Here is a 17,955-nt window from a genome sequence, read left to right on the forward strand (position 1 = left end):
GTTGATGCTATAATAGTGATGAGTTCAAAATTGTTTTGTGATGTTGCAGTAGATTGATGATGTGACAATGGCATTCCAGACCTCAATTGTCACTAACTCACAATGAGTATATAAATTTAGAATGGGCTTGTGAGGATTCCAAAGCATTTGTTGGCACAAATGTAATGAAGTCAAAACAGATTTGTGATGTGACAATATGACACAATGGTCATTACATCTAGCAGTGTGATGTCACTATGCTCATGATGTCAAAGTATATTTCTAATATTTCATGTCATTCCTAAAATAATTTGAGGTCGAAAATAGATTGAGCTATCAATGTGCCTAACATAACACAGTGGCAACATGTCACAAAACTTTTGAAGACAGGACATGTTTGAGTTGTCACAGTTGTTTAGAGATATCACAATTTCAATGTTACATCACAAAGGGATTGTGATATCACAATGGTTATGAAGTCAAAATGTGTTTTTGATATGAATCCACATGCCACATTTGAAATGTAATGAAATCACCTAATAGGCATTCATAATGTATATATGATGTCACAATGACAATGTGATGTCATAGTGGTATGATGTCATTACAGATTTGTGATGTCACAATGAGCTGATTTTGTCACAATGACAATGTGATGTCACACCTATGATTATATTGTAAATACTTTGTGATATTTCTCTGGTATATCTGATCTCAATTGACATTTCACAATGAGGATATGGGTACACAAAGGGACTGTCATGTCACAAAGGCCATATGTGTTTTCAAAGGTGCTAAAGATGTCATAATGGGTTTGGGAGGTCTCAACTTGATTGTAATGTCACAACAGCAATGTGATATGATAATGGCTTTATGATGTCACCTTGGTGATGAGGTCACAATGGACAGGACCAGTTTGTAATGTCACAACAGGTTACTATCACAATGGCACTGTGATGTCACAAAGGGATTTTCACATCACAATGGTTTTGAGGTCACAATGGATTTCTGAAATCCACCAATATTGCTCACTTGAAATAGAATGAAATCACAGAGTAGGCATTCACAATATGTCTATAATGTCACTATGACATATGATGTCATAATACTATGATATGTAAGTTTAGTGATGTTAAAATGGCATGTCTTATCTTACTAGTCATTAGATTACCATGAGGATCCCAAAGGTTGCTATTGTGCTGAGTCCATTACACAGGATTCTTTGTGCTATTTTTTAAATCGTTCTGAGTTCTTGCAAGGTTGGTATCCCCAAAAATCACACACACACACACACACACACACACACACACACACACACACATAAACATACAGAGACACCGTGCACCTGCTTGGTGTGGGGTGGATGGAGAAGAGTCCTCCGTTGGGCTGAGTGGAGATTCGATCCCCCCCCCCCGGGCAGCTGCTGGGGTTGGGGGGAAGCCCTGACCTGAGGTGAGACTACTTCTGCCATGGCCTGGTAGACTTAGGGGAGAGTCAGGACAGCACAAAGCCAGGGATGGAGGCGTGGCTGAGGGAGGGAGGAGGCGTGACCCAGGGGAGGACAGGGCGTGGCTAAGGGGGCACATATCTGCTGCAGCCAGGGGCACACATGGACTGCAGCACTTGTGCAACAGGGGCAGGGCAGCCCTGGAGAGAAGTGGGGGCAGAGAGAGAGCAGAGAGAAGAGCAGGCACATACACCAGGGATGGCGGCCTCAAAACCTCTGCTGCTGTGGGAGCATTGGTCTGGGCCAGGAGTACATAGCATAGAAAGCCAGCACTTCAGGCACATCCCTCACACCATTGCTGCACGCTGCACACAGAACCACAGCCTACAGATTCTCCCAGCAGCACAAGTAAGTGGCCGATCGCAGGTCAGTACCTTGCGACCTCCCCCTACCACTCCCACTCCCCCCCTGCAAACCCTCTTGTGTCCCAACCATGCCTCCCCAGCACCAGGCAGGCCAGCCCTGACTCTGCCACAAATGTGCCCCAGGAGTGGGGGGTTGGGGAGTGGGTGTTGACTCTGGGAACTCACCCCCATCCCTAGTGGCCAGTATCCATGGAAATGGGGAGATGCAAGAATGGGTGAGAAGGGGTCACCACTGAGCCCCTGGCTGGAGCAGTGGGAGCTACACAGTCCCACATCTGGACCCTTCTTCTCCCTGGTGGGAACCTGGTGGCTTTAGTCAGAGGTGGGGAACATCACCTTGCACCTGCCTTATTGGGTCTTTTCCTTTTTTTCTGGGAGTGGGGGATGTTGGATGCAGCAGATAGGCCTTCCTTGCTATGTGAGCCCTTGTCCTCTGTGCTCAGTCATCCTTTCATCTGAGGAGGGTCCCAGAAAAGCCCACTAGGGAGGTGAGGGCACTGGGCGTCAGCTACTAGGTGAATATATGGGAGGAACACACGCCCTCAGACACACATATACCCGGCCTATCCCCCCACCCCAGCTGTCAACAGTACTCACAGGGTGATCACATTTCCCAGCTCTGACAGCGTCTGCCGGTGTTCCCTGTCCATCTGGTCTCCTTGTCCTCCCCAAGAATCTGCCCAGTTGCCCAGAAGTATCTAGGCTGGAAGTAGGAGTCTGTGCATGTATGTAGCCTTTAGGACCCCATCCATTTCCTCAACACCGCCCCCACCCTGGGTCAGACACCCCCCTTGGCACCCCATGACCCACTGCTTGTTTCAGTCCTGCTCTGAGGACCCACCTGTCTGGGGATTCCTTCACTCAGCATCCTGGCGTAGGGTTTTGGTGAATGAGGAGTTAAGGCTGGTTGTTCCCAAGGGGAAGGGTCTGGCCCTGGAGAAGGGGAGAGGCGGGTTTGTGCTCTGTCATTAGAGTGGTGCTCCCCTTGTGTGGGAGCCCTTGGTTCTGACAAGGGAACGGAGAATGGGAACCCGCGTGCTCCGATGAGGAATCAACAAACTTAGGAGAGGTACTACTCTGAGTCTGTGTGTGTGTGTGTGTGAGTGTGTGTGTGTGTGTGTGTGTGTGTGTGAGAGAGAGAGAGAGAGAGAGAGAGAGAGAGAGAGAGAGAGAGAGAGAGAGAGAGAGAGAGAGAGAGAGAGAGAATCTTTCTCCTTGTACAGCCTGACTGTCCTCAGGTGAGTGATCAGTTGGCAAATTGCAGGTGCTGCATGGAAGTGTCATCTGTCACCATTCTGGAGGGGTGTGTGTGTGTGTGTGTGTGTGTGTGTGTGTGTGTGTGTGTGTGTGTGTGTGTTGTGTGTGTGTGTGTGTGTGTGTTGGGAGAGCAGGGAGATGAGAACAATGAAAATATATTTAAGTTACCATGTCTAAAAACAGCAAAAACATTTTATTTCTCTGTGTGTGTGTGTATTTGTTGTTGTTGTTCTTCATCAATACCAAGTACAACCAAACCACAATTTTTGTTTTCTCCTTCACAGTTTCATGGCTCCTTTATGGAAGATTTAAGTAGACATTACTTTCTTCCTCTTTCCACCTCTCTCTTCCCCCTTTCTTTTAGCCCACAGGAGCTGCTGGGCCAGAGTGGGCCTCCTCTAGAAGAACTTTGTGAACCCTGGACTGGAGTGGATGCCTGTCCTTCTATCCCCAGCCAGAAGTTTCATGAGGTGAATGAGATCACAGCCACATTCTTCAAGCCAGACACTCTGCTCTTGTGTGTTTAGTTGGAGGGAATTCAAGGGTTTGGAATGTTTGCCCAACATAATTAGGGAACGAGATGAGGGAAATGATAAGGCAGGGGCTGTGACGCTATGAGGTTTTGGGGACTGGCGTATGGTGTGACATGGCAGATGGTTCACCATGACAGTGGATGAGAGGGGAACCATATCTAGGGCATTAACTGTCTCTGTGGGCATTCTGGCACAGGGTTGCGGGTCCCCCCCTGGTGGTGAGGACACCCTCCTGGGGCAGTGCTCAGTGTCAATCCTCCCTGGAGTCCTGCAGAATCCAGTCTGCGTCCTGCCTGGGCTGTTTCCAGCTGGGCAGTGGTAGTCAAGTCCATTTCCCTTGCTGGAGCCCGCTTAGTATCAGGAGGTAGCAGTTAGCTAGGGCTGGCTGAATGCCAGTTTCTGTAACCTGTTATAGGCAGTCTGGAAGGAAAAGGGGACCACTGATTTTGGAACCCTTTAAGTTTGATTGGGACAAATTAAATACCACATTTTCCAGGTTTTTTTTTTAGTTAAGCTGGCAATTTCCACTAATACCTGGGATTATGGATCAAATTAGATGGATGATTTCAGCCATCAAACAATGATGTTCAAAGCGGCAAACGCAGAGTTCCCAAGCCAGATAGTCTCCTGCTTTGAACGTTGTGCCTTGACTGCCTTTCTCTGGCAGCTGTGGCATCTCTCTAGGGTGATGACCCCAATCGAGGATATTGTGGGGAGCAGACATTGTGACCTCACCATCCCCAGCCTGCCAGCAATGAGTAGAGATGATTCCCAGCATCTGTACTGGACTCTGGGAGATTCAGAGAACCCAGGCTACCTCAAGAATCCTTCATCTACAACATGAAATTTAGGGGCCACATGTGGTGGACAATCCTGCCTGGCCCCACGGGGAGAACAGGAGTCCCCTTGAGCCAGCCATTCAGCTCACAGCAAACTCATTCACACAGATCGTTGAGAAGACAGGCATCCCAGAGGCTCTGGAATGTAGCAAGTACATAGTGGCTCACACCCTCAGATCCAAAACAGTTAAGTGTTGTGGCACCAGGAGTGGGTAAGAGGGAGGAGGGAGAACTGTGGGAGAGCTACACAGGCTTTCTCCCCACTCCCCCACAGAGGATTCTTACCTGAATCAGATGGGATTTTCTGTAGTATTGTCATAGATAGATGCTCATTTATTTAACCAACAAACCATTACAGTGTGCACGAGGCTCTGGGGGGTCATAGACAATGAAAAGTTCCACGACTGGTTCCACAACCCATGAAGAAACCTTGGATTGATCTGGATGCCAGTGCTTCAAGCCTGTCATCCTAGTTACTTAGGAGGCTGAGATCAGAGGATTGAGGCTTTTGGCCCGGGCAGGAAAGCCTGTAAGACTCTTGTCTTCAATTAACTACCAAAAACAAAACACCAGAAATGGATGTGTGGCTCAAGCCATAGACTGCTAGCCTTGAGTAAAAAGGCTTAGGGACAGCACCTAGGCTCCGAGTACAAGGCCCAGAACTGACACAAAGAAAGTAAAGAGAGAAAGGATGGAAGGACAGAGGGAGAAAAAAAGGAAAGGAAGGAAGAAGGGAGAACATGCAAGCCATGGTTTGGAGTCTCTGGATCAAGGGAGCCAATTATTCACAATCTATGTGGGGACAGTTTCAGAGCCTAAAGCCAGTATGGAGGACCAAGCCACTGACCCCTCAGAAACTTCATGCCATCCAGGAGCTGTGTGGTCACTGACAATATAGGGAACCAGCCTTGGGTAGAACCTAGGGCTCAAAGTGGGTCACCAGGTATCAATTATGCCCAGCCTCATTGAGTTTATTTTCTGGTCAGATAAAAAGAAAGTTTCCAAGGGCTAGGGAGGTATTGGAGTGAGAGAGTTTCAAGGGGGGATCAAAGTATAAGTAGGAATTTGAAGAGGGAGAATGATCCTGGGTCACGTGTGTCAGGCCTTTGGAGCCATGACCTCGCCTGACAACATAGACTACCAGCCTTTGACCCAGCCACACTGCTATTAAAAGTCCTGGCACCTTGGGTTCATCATTGACAACCTGGCTGCCGTTCACTGCAGGATGCCTGTGCAGTACACCCTTAGGGACTAGGACTTTCCAGGGCTCAATCTGATGATGCCACTCCTGGTGTTCATTCCTTCACCAAAGACTGAGGTACGCATGCCACTGACACAGGACAGCCTCTGAATAAGGGCAGGAAGTGCATCTCTTGGCTGGCTCACTCTTTAGTATAGATGGCAGATCTGGGATTCAGAGAGGGCAGGCTGAAGGTGGGGCAGAGCTGGATAGAGGCTGGTGGAAAAATCAGAGGCACTGTGGTCTGAGCAGGGTTGTTTCTTTGATAATACTCACAACATAGGAAAATTTCTGGGATAGAGCCTCCCTTTTCACCTCCCAAAGAGGGAACTAGATCCCCCCAGTCTCTGTCTCTTGACCAGGAATCCCTTTGGTTCCCATATCATGTGGTGGATAACTAGATCTTACCTCACTGCCTAGTTTTCAGGCAGGACAGAGAGAGATCCTGAGTGATAAGGTCAGGGGATCTTCAGTATGAGATTGTACTTGAATGTCCCAACTTGGTGCATGGTCAGTCCCATCTAAGACTGCCATGGTGTAGGACATAGAATCTAGAGAATCAGAGCTGGATGGGGTCTGTTGTGGGAGTCCTGAGTATTATGTGTTAGCTTTGAGCTCCCGTGTGCCCACTTGCTTCCCTTTCTTGGGCGGGTCTATGCTAGAAAAAGTTTGAAACTAGGGCATGGATCTTATCTTCTTTGCTCCAAGATAGCACTCTACCATTTGAATCACAGCTCCACTTCCAGCTTTTTGGGGTGTTTAATTGGAGATAAAGAGTTCTCACGGGCCTTGCTGCTAAGTGGCATCCAACTGCAGTCCTCAGATTTCAGTCTGCTGGGGGGAGAGGATGACAGGAATGGAAGTTTGTTTGGCTGGGTGCCAGTAGCTCATGGCTGTTATCCTAGGTATTCAGGATGTGAGAGCTGAGGATCACAGGTCAAAGCTAGACTGAGACTCTTACCTAAAAGGAATTGCCAGAAAACCAGAAGTTGTGCTGTGGCTCGAGCAATTGATTACTTGCCTTAAGCTGAAATGCTCAGGGACAGCACCCAGGCCCAGAGTTCAAGCCCCACAACATAAAAAAGAAAGAAAGTAAGACATCTTTGCCTGCAAATGATGGTGGAGGTGTGGGGGTGTGGGGAGGGTGCTGTGTTTGGGAGACCAAGTGCTGGCCTCACTGTAAAGATATTTGTAAGAACTCCCCAAGTTTGCCCCAGTTTGAAGCCACAGCTTCAAGAGGACATGTCTGTGACAGGCAGGGAGTGGGCGAAGGGGTGCAGGTGTGATTGTTTTGTCTTTATTTTCTCCATTGAAGGATAGATTTGGATGCTGGGTATCAAAATCTGAAGTGAAGGGTTGCAAAAAGTTTTTGGACTGACAAGATGGGTTTCCTCTGTGTATATGAAGGTGGCTGAAACCAGAAGCCACCCGTGGCTCACAACTCTCATCCTAGCTACTTAGAAGGCTGAGATGTGAGGACCGTGGTTACAAGTCAGCTTGGGCAGAATAGTCTGTGAGACTTGATGATAGACCACTAGAGAACAGGAAGTGTTGCTTTGGCTCAAGTGGGAGAGTGCTCACCTTCAGCTGAATTGCTGAGGGACAGCACCCTGGCCCAGAGTTCAAACACCTTGACCAACAACAAAAAAAAGAGGTGACTAAGTTTTCCACATAGCAGTGTGCATGATAGGAAATGCCATACTGGTCTATGAGACATTCCAGATATATGTGCGGCTCAATGTTTTGTCTACAGTGGGTCTGATGTTGGTACTGCCACCTTCTAGTGGGTGGGATCTGATCCTAATTGAGGGAGTTCATGTTTCTGTTCTCAGGGACTGCGGAATCTTTGGGCTATCCTGTGTGTGTGTGTGTGTGTGTGTGTGTGTGTGTGGGTCTGTCTGTCTGTCTGACTGACTGTCTGTGTCTGTGATTGTGTGTGTTTGGAGGTAGAAGAACTTGGCCTTGAACTCAAGGCCTAGGTGCTGTCCCTGAGATATCTTGCTCAAAGCTAGAGCTCTGACAATTGAGCCACAGCTCCACCTGTGGCTATTTGGTGGTTCAGTGTAGATAGGAGCTTCACAAACTTTCCTGAGTGGCTGGCTTTGAACAGTGATCCTCAGATCTCAGCCTCCTGAATAACTAGGATGACAGACAGGAGCCACCCGTGATGGCTGTGTGTGTGTGTGTGTGTGTGTGTGTAGAAGTTGGTTGTTACAAGGAGTGCTGGAACCTTTGGTAACTTCTAACTGCTGTCTTTGGGGGGGTGCATGGACTTTGTGGCTGAGGTCTGGGGGCTTGGAAGGGTGAGACGTTTGAAGGGGACTCAGCACCTTTAATTATAAGAACAAGGGATCTTTGTCATCCAGAACTGTCTACTCTCTTGGGCCTGGTTGGTGGCAGAGGGAGCACGGGAGGACCTGGGGGTGGGGCCCTTAGGGGTTGGCTCCCCAGGGGGACAGAGAGGGTGGTTAGCACTTATTAAGGCTGTGAGCCCTGTTAGTATGGACCTTATTGGCATGGGTCAGACTCTGGGTCATCTCATCATGACGTCTGATGGGCAAGGCCAACTCTACTTTAAATCTTGACCTGTGATCTTCAGATCTTAGCATCCTGAGTAGGTAGCAGTATAGGCATGAGCCACTGGCACCAGGCCTCAGATTCTTTTTGGTATATTAGGGTTTGAACTCCAGAGCTTAGGGTTTCCAATCAGGTCTTGTTCCATGGGAGCCAAGCCTTTCTGTCTTGGGCATTTCTGAGATAGAGACTCCATATATGTTCAGGGTTGTCTGGATCATGGTACTCCTATGACAGGCAGATGTCACCATGCCTTGTCCTCTGTAGTTGTAGATATGTAGCGCCATGCTCAGTCATCAGTTTAGATTACTGTCCCAAACTCTTAGTCCACAGCAGCCAATTTTTGACCACAGTTGAAGCTCTGGGTTCAGCCTGGAACCATTGGTCCTCCTCACAGGACAGTTGTGAGGAAACAAGGGATCAATACAAGGGGAAATCTGCGGCAGGGCCAGGCATAGAGGCAACGGTCATCAGATAAGTTTCTTGGCAATTCTGTGAGCATATAACAAGAAGATACCTGGAAAGGAATCAGAAGGGGCCTGTTATTTATCATGCTACAGGTATGGGATTATGAAACAAAGCATGGCTCTCTTTCATCCTTACCCTATCCTCATGAGGAAGGGGATCCTTCACTGTTCAGCTTTGCAGCTGGGGCAAATGAGGCACGGAAAAGCAGGGTGACCTACTCATGACCCCCAGGAGACAGGAAGCTTGGCCTGACTTCTCTGCCATGCTCCCTAGGACAATGGGTGCTATTTAGTCCATTTCTTGTGGTGGGAAGTCCACTTATTGTCAGTCGTGGGGCTTGAACTCTGGGCCTGGGCACTGTCCACAAGCTGCTCAGATCAAGTTTAGGGCTCTACCACTTGAGCCATAACACCACTTCTGGTTTTCTGGTGGTTCTTTGGAGATAAGCGTCTTACAGACATTCCTGCCTTGGCTGGCTATGAACCATGATCCTCATATCTCAATGTGTAGTTACCATTGTAGGCCTGTGCCACCGGCAGCCTGCTTAAGTGTAATTCTCCCTCTCTCTCTCTCTCTCTCTCTCTCTCTCTCTCTCTCTCTCTCTCTCTCTCTCTCTCTCTCTCTCTCTCTCTCTCTCTCTCTCTCTCTCTCTCTCTCTTTCTCTCTCTGTCTCTGACTCTGTCTCTCTCTCTCTCAGTAACTTGTTGAATTTGTCCTCGAGGAGTTGGCTCAGCGTCCCCATGTGGCTGGGACCCAAGGTGACCTTCTCATTCTGGAGGTAGGCTGTGTCAGGATCATTCCCACTTGGACTGTGGAACTAGCTCCCTTAGGTAAGCCCCTCTATGCCCGGCGTAGACTGTGATGGTTACTCATTGTCAGTCTGTCTGGTGAATCTTTCCCCACTACTCTCTGCTAAGACAGTTAAAGGAAAGTGGATGAGGAGGCATCACATTGTCCAAATGCACAGCACTGTCCTGAGCCTCTGATCCTCACTGCCACCTATCTGGCCAGACCCTGATTATAAGAAACTGAATTCACTCTATGTCAACTTCACGTTGCTGCAGTGTGTCATTTCGGGGAGTAGAGTCAGTGTGCAGAGGAAAGACCCCAGGTCCCACACCTCCTGGGGGACATTTGTTCTGTGACAGCACGAAGTCATTGATGTAGATAAGGAGGAAGCCGGCATCAGACTGAGCCAGAACAATGCTCAAAGGTAGGTAGGCAGTTGAAGAATCAAACCAACACAGGTCTGCTTCCAACTCACAAAAAGGAGGATGCAGTGCAGGTAGCCCAGCACTGGATCTAGGGGACTATGAATGGATGGTGGCAGTCAGTTACTGTGGAGCACATGGGCAGCAAAGATGGCGCTGAGAGGGGGTTGAGTGGGCAGAGCCTAATTTACTGTAGAGCATATGGGCAGCCAAGATGGCGCTGGGAGAGAGTAGAGTGGGCAGAGCCCAATTGACCTGCCAATCAGTGCCTAACCAGCCCATGAAGGCTCAGGTGAATGATAGGGTGTGACCTTGACAGTGATTGGTTCCTCACATACCATGCCACCTGCCCTTTTTGTCTTTAAAAGGGGCTGCTCTCTGTTAATAAATGAGTTTTTTACCTGCTGGATTTGGCTCCCCGCTGTATCTGATTGTCTCCCGAGCTGAGAGAGGCTGGGGAACGGGCGAGCACAGCACTTACCTTTCCTTTCCTCAGACCCCGTCCGTCTTTTGTGCAGATGAAGACCCAACAAGGTGCCAGTGGCTGTTGCTTGTCATCCGGCCTATTTGGGAGGCTGAGTTCTGATGGTCATGACTCAGAGCCAGCCCAGGCAGGAAGGTCTGCGAGATTCTTATCTCCCATAAACGACCTCCTTCACCCCACCCTGAAAAAAGCCAGTTTTGGTGCTGTGGATCAAGTTATAGAGCCTCAGCCTTGAGTAAAAGAAGCTCAGGGATGAAACCGAGTTCCTGAATCCAACACCTGGGACTCACAAAAAAAAAAAAAAAAAAAAAAAAAGAATATTGGACACTTGTTATCTTACTACCAAAAAGGATGGATACATTCTTTTCTCTGGTACTTGTAGCCAAAGGTAAGGGGCTTCCCTTGATGTTCCTCTAAATCTCTCCTTCTCTCTATTATCTCTCCTGGCTTCAGTTGCAGGATAGAATTCAGATCATCCCACTTGATGTGACCTTAAGTACCCTCCCCTACCCGCCTTTCATGGGGTGGGGATCCTGGATGTACTCACCTCTGGGTGAAAGAAGCACCAGAGAGATGGGCGTAGGTATCCCTGAAACTCATACACACACACACACACACACACACACACACACACACACACACACACACACACACACACACACACACACACACACATACACACTCACCTAGGCCAACTCTGACTAGCCTTTTCCAAAGATACTTTATCTCCTTGGGTTAACTGACCTAGGAGAGGAACATGATCCTCTATAAATGACTATTTTAACTAGGGCTTTCTAGTTGACACGAGATAAACAGAAGCTCAAAGGAAAGGTTCTGGAGCCTGTCTGGCTCAGGCTCACACTTGACATCCTGGCTCCTCAGTAGGCAGAGAACTGAGGATCAAAGATCGAAGCCAGCCATAAGCTGGCAAGGTGATAAGACACTTCTATGCATGGAACCACCAAAAATCCAGACGTGTAGCTGTAGTTCAAGTGGTAGAGTAGCAGCCTTGAGCATGAAAACTCAGAGAGACAGCTCCCAGATCTTCAGTTCCAACCCACACAAGAAATAGCCCCATTTGTTGCTCCTAGACTGCCTGGGCCTCAAGTGCCCTCTCACAGAATGTGATACCACACTGGTCCCTGGGTAGTGTATCAGAGCCTTCAGAAATTGGGTGGTGAAAGCCAGGCCTTCGCCTTTGTGTGCTCTCAACCACACCAGCTTGAGGCAGAGCATGACAAGGCCAAAAGCCTGCAGAGTGGAGAAGATCCCCCTCTGCCAAGGTGATTAGAGTGGGCTTCTTAGAGGCAGCACTTGAAAGGAGATCTTGGTTAAGTAGGAGGATGGGACAGGAAGCACAGAGATAAAAGATGCCATAGATAAAGGACAACATAGCAGAGCGTGTTCTTTTCCAGCCAAGGCTGCTGGGTAGATACTCGGTAAAGATGTGCAAGACTGTCCCGAGTCAGGCCTAAGGGGTCACAGAAGAACAGCTATCCAATATTGGGATTTTGTCTTAGCAGTAGTGGGATCACCTAGCACACAGGAAACCCTGGGTTCGATTCCTAGGTCCCACATACACAGAAAAAGCCAGAAGTGGTACTGTGGCTCAGGTAGAAGAGTGCTCACATCAAGCAAAAGAAGCTCAGGGACAGCACCTGGACCCTGAGTTTAAGCCCCAGCTCTGTCAAGGTAAAACTTCACTCCAAGGGACCTGGGTGACAGGTGGATGGTGTGCCCTGTAGCACTTAGTAGATCCATTCATGCTTTGTGACTCCTTCTTTGACAGAGGGGATCTGGACACTCTTTCTTCCCTGGGCACCCCTGGACTCGGTTATCAGCAACCTTCCAACGTCTTCCACTGGGTCATGGAGCAGCTGCCCCCAGAAATTCTCAGGTACCGGTTGGGTGTGATGGGGGGCGGGGGGGATACAGGGCAGGCCTAAGAAGTCCTAGTAGGTCTGATCTGCGCCAGACATCCAGGCCATCCAGAGGAAGTGGATGGGAGCTTAGAAAGGATTAGTGATGTGAAGGGGCCCCTTTTATGCCCATGGCCCTTCCCAGATTCTGAGCCTCCCTTTGCTGTCCCTAAGGGAGGTAGAGGAGGTTCTAGGTGGTAGTGTCTAGAGGAAGACTAGATGGAAATTGTAAAGAATGAGACATCATAGGCCATGCGCTGATGGCTCACGCCTTTCATCCTGGCTACTCGGGAGGCTGAGATCCAGAGGGTCTTGTTTCCCAGCACAAGGAGGAAATTCCAATGAGATTCTCATCTCCAATCTCCAACTTGAAGTGGTCCCATGACTCAAGTGGTAGAGCACTGGCTTTGATCAAATTCATCATCAAGGACAATACCCAAGCCCTGAGTTCAAGCCCCTCATCCAAAAAAACAAGAAAGAAAGACACCCTTTGCTTGCCAGAAATGGTGAAGGAGTGGGGTTGCTGTTGTTGGGACACCAGGTTCTGGCCTCAGTGTACAGCCATTTCTAAGAACTCCCCACATTTGCCCAAGTGTAAAGTTACAGCAGGCTGGGCGTTTTCTTCCCAAGAACTCCAGAGGTTGTGGCCTATCTTATGCAGGGAATGGGAGAATGGGAGTAGGGTTGGAGGGTAGTGTCGATTATATTCTCTCCAACCAAGGAAGAATGGCTTTGGATACTAGTTTCAAAGTCTGAAAGTGAAGGGTTGCATGTGCTTTATGGCCTGACAATTTGGATTTCCCCTGATTGTAAGAAGGTGGCTGAAACTGGGCACTGCCAGTGTCTCACAACTGTCATCCTAGCTACTCAGTAGGCTGAGATCTGAGGATCACAGTTCAAAGCCAGCTTGAGCAGGAAAGTCTGTGAGAAATTAACTCAAGGGAAGCACCAGAAAACTGGGATTGGTGCTGTGGCTCTAGTGGTAGAGCGCACACCTTCAACTGAAGAGCTGAGCGATAGCACGCAGGCACACAGTTCAAACCCCATGACTGACAACCAAAATGCTGTGGCTGAGTTTTCTTCATAGTGGGGTATACAGTAGGAAATGCCATGCTGCTTTATGAGCCATTCCAGATGTGTGAGAGGCTCTGAGTTTTGTCAACATTTGGTCTGAGATTGGTAGTGCCATCTTCTTGGAGTTTGGGATGTTCAGTTGCTCAGGGACTGCAGAGTCCTTGGGCTACCCGTGTGTGTGTGTGTGTGTGTGTGTGTGTGTGTGTGTGTGTGTGTGTGTGTGTGTGTGTGTGTGTGTGTGTTTCTATGTGTGTGTATTTTTCCCTGATCATTCTCTACCCACTTCCTGGGTGCTTGTCTGCCTCTTCCTGACCTTGGATGGAGCCCTTCCTCAATAGCAACCTTGTCTTTAGTCCCCTATCATGGTCTACAATGAGTCCCAAATTGCCAGAGACCTGCATATTCCAACTTTTCCTTGGGACACAAGTCTGGCTGTCCATATCTTTGTCCTCATCCAGGGGATTCTGGATCCTCAGGGCCGGCTGGCATATGTTCTCTCCTGCCTCTGGGGGCCAGGGTGACTCATGCTGTGTCCTGTCTTTTTCTCAGCTGGGACCCTGGCTGCATTTCCCACTCCCAGCAGGCTGGCAGTGGTGTGGGGGAAGGGTGGTTGCCAGTGGCTCTGGTCAAATCGACCTTGATATCTGACTGAAGGCTCCCCAAACAAGGATAATCTGGGGCTACATGAGAGGTGAGGCCAAGGTGGCTTGGGTGTATTGTTTGATGTCTAGGAAATGTCAACATACCTTATTGTAGGCAAATCTATCTTCTGGCAACAGCTGGGCCTCTCAGGTCCTTCTAGACAATTCTGGATTCCCAGAATACAGAGGCATATACTTTAAATTCCAGGCCCAGGGAACTGGGGGATGAGAGACTGGTATAACCAGTACCTCAATGTTCTGGGGCATTAGTTTTGCCCTGGATGAGCTGAGCTACAATTGGGGGGCAGTCCTGAGTCATAGTCACAGTAAACTCTCAAGCCAGATCAAGTGGTTTCTCCCTAAGTCCTTCTTGGGCTGAGGGGTTTGGGCCATGGCAGTAAGTTCTATGGAACCTGCCCCTCTATCTCAACATGGGTCTACAGGATCAAGTGAAGGATATTAGGGTTGCTTTTGGTAGTCGGCCCATGATTCCAGACTTTCATCTGCCCCCCTTCCCCAAGCACTGATGAGGAAAGCAGGGCACTGAGCCCTCGGACTCCTGGACTAGTGACTGCTACAAGCAGCAGCCAGTTGGCTGTGGACTCCTGAGCCTACAAAACTTTCATGAGCCCAACTCAACACCTGCCCAAGGTCTGACTGACAAATTTGCACTCTTGTGATACTCATGTGATGGGCATTATCTGGTGTGACATCTTACAGCTCCTGCCCCTCCTGGCCCAGAACTGTGGTCTGAGATAGTGATTTACTGCTCTGATCCACATTGCACCCATGACAGATGCCATTCTGATGATCTTCATGCCCCACGGCTGGATACTTCTCTGCTACTGTGTCCTGCTCTGTATGCAATGGCCTCCAAACAGGCTGCTATCAAGACTTGTAGGACACCTAGACATTAGGAGACCCTCAGGGACCCACTGGAAAGAACTCTGCCTAGAGCTACTGAGCAAGGTCTAAGCAAGCCAGGTGTTGGTTATGGGGCTTGAACTTTGGGCCTGGGCGCTGTCCCCCAGCTCTTCACTTTACCACTTGAGCCACAGAGCAACTTCCGGTTTTCTGTAGGTTCCTTGGAGATCTGAGTCTCCCAGACTTTCCTGCCTGGGCTGGCTTTGAAACGTGATCCTCACATCTCAGCCTCCTGAGGAGCTAGGAGGACAGGCTGTGCCACCTGTGCCTGGTGATCTGGCCTTACACCACAGTGGACTAGGAGCTCCTGAAAGCTTTTCGTTAATTTTCCTGTGCTAGTATTGGGGTTTGAACTCAGGGTCTTGGCTCTGGTCTCTTTTTACCTTCAAGGTTACCACTTTACCATTTGTGCCACAGCTCCATTTCTGGATTTTGGTAGTTAATCGGTGAGAAGAGTCTCATTAACTTTCCTCTCCAGAGCTGGCATGACCCTTGATTTCTATCTCAGTCTCCTGAGAAGCTAGGATTTATAGGGGTTGAGCCATTGGTGACATTGGGCTAGAAGCTTTTCTAAAGCAAGAGTTCTTCCCTGCGTTTGCCCTGACTCCTCCATGCAAAGGAGGCCTGAGGGTCAGGAGCTAGGAAAACAGGTTCCAAACCACAGGAAATGGCTTTGGGTCCCTGGCAAAAAGCCAAGCTAAGCTTCCCCCTGGGCACCATTCTACCCACCATTCCCACCCTCTGCCCTATAACTCAAGTCAACGTTGACCCAGCCTTGAATTTCCTGCCAGACTTTTCTGAAGCCATAAAACCTTCATACCACTCATACCACCTGATCTACAGCACATTTCAGGACGTTTGCCCATGCTATACCTTCTGCCTGAGGCTCTCTGTCTTGTACCCACATATTAGAACTACTGTGGAATTTTGGCACTGGCTATATGACTTCCTGGAGCAAATCTTTCCTTCCTTTCTCCATCTTTTTTTTTTTAATATTGAGTTGCTAGAGAGGGAAATTGTGCAGGCTGACTGGCAAATGCTCTATATTGGTGTGTGTGTGTGTGTTTGTGTGTGTGTGTGTGTGTGTGTGTTTGTGTGTGTGTGTGTGTGTATGTGTTTGTGTGTGTGTGTGTGTGTGTGTGTGTGTGTGAGCCAGTCCTTGGGTTTGAATTCAGGGCCTGGATGCTATCCTATCCCTGAAGTTTTGTGCTCCATGCTAGCACTCTTCTACTTGAACCACAGCTCTACTTCTGGCTTTTGGGGTGTTTAATTGGAGAAAAGTGTCTCATATTGACTTTCCTGCTTGCAGTTGGAATCTTCAGATCTCATCCTCCTGAGTAGATTACAGAGGTGAGCCTCCAGCACCTGCTCTCTATCCTACCTCTTACTATAACCTCGGCCCTCCTCTGAGTTCCAGAATAATATATCTCTCCAGGCTCAATTTTTTTTTTTGCCAGACTTGGGCTTGAACTCAAAGCTCTTACTTAGGAGGGACTCTAAATATGTGAAGACTGGGACAAATGCTTCCATTCAATTATGCATCATGTTTCAACACTTAATAAAATGTTAATTAAAATGGGTCAATGCCCTAAATTATTCTGTATAATTTTATGATAGATGTGCAAAATATGATATTATGTGTATAATAATACTAAATACCATAATGAATAAATGAATCAAAGAAAAATACAATACAAAATCAATAATAAAATTCATAATATGAAATTAACATGCATATATATGTATATATCATGTATTACACATGTATAGAAATATTTCTTCCATTGCAGGGCCTTCATTCAGGCCCTGGGAACACTATCCTGAATTTCTTTTCCTCAAGGACAATGAGCTTCGCATTCACCCATGTTGCAAAAGAGTTACCTGGATGGTGAGCTCAAAAAGTAGCAATGGCAGAAATACTGGCCCCAGTTCCAAGAGAGTAACTTAATTTTTTTGATGGAAGCAATTATGTTTATTCAGTTCCATACTGGACATTAAAAAAAGCAGTGTAGAGTTTTGTACAGCTATTCAAATGTCCTTCCCTTACCTCCAAAGTGCTTCTCTGAGAACTACATTGTTTCTCTTTTTTTGTATATTTTTATTGTAAAAATATTCTACAGAGGGTTTACAGTTCCAGGAGCAAGGTAATGAGTACATTTCTTATTGAGCATTGTTTACTACTCCTGTGTTTTTCCCCTACCATCCCTTCCTTCCCATCTCCACAACCACCTGCCCTGCTGAGGTCAGTGACTTAGTTTTTCATTTTTGGTTGGCACAAGGCTTGAACTCAAGTAATGGCAACTCTTCGCTCACATTCCTACAGATTTACCAAGACCCTGAGTTCAAATCCCAGGCTAGAAAAGAAAACTGGCAGAAATTCCAAACCAGAGAGCTTTATTTTTTTAATTTAGTTAAATAATTTATATATATATATATATATATATATATATATATATATATATATATAGTTTTTTTTTTACCAAGCATGGGATTTGAACACAGGTCGTGGAAATTCTACTTCAGCTTGGATCTCCCTTTGCTGGTGTGCAGTCTCTGGTCCCATAGCCCATCCTCGGATCCTGGGCCCAGAGGGCTTTCAGGAAGAAAAAAATCATTGGAAAGCACAAAAAGTGGTTTCCTGCAGAGATCTGGGGTTTTACGATTTTTTTCTTTGGACAGTGACCATCCTGTGTCTGAATGACAAAGCTGCAATATGGACTTAAGCTGCCATTGCTGGTGGCTGTTGGGCTATCAGTGAAGCCATAGTCCAACCTGTCAACATAGGCCCTGGGTTCAAATTGCATTCCTGATATCAATCGCAGGAGAATACAAGGGACTCATTCCTATGCATAGGAATACTGATTGAAAGAGTATTTTATACATCGGTCTAGGATAAAATTGTATGCAATAATCCTAGAATGCTGATTGAGCATAATTAAT

Source organism: Dipodomys merriami, unplaced genomic scaffold, assembly GCF_024711535.1.
Source record: "Dipodomys merriami isolate MVZ:Mamm:240054 unplaced genomic scaffold, mDipMer1.0.p SCAF_218, whole genome shotgun sequence".
Classification (NCBI taxonomy): domain Eukaryota; kingdom Metazoa; phylum Chordata; class Mammalia; order Rodentia; family Heteromyidae; genus Dipodomys; species Dipodomys merriami.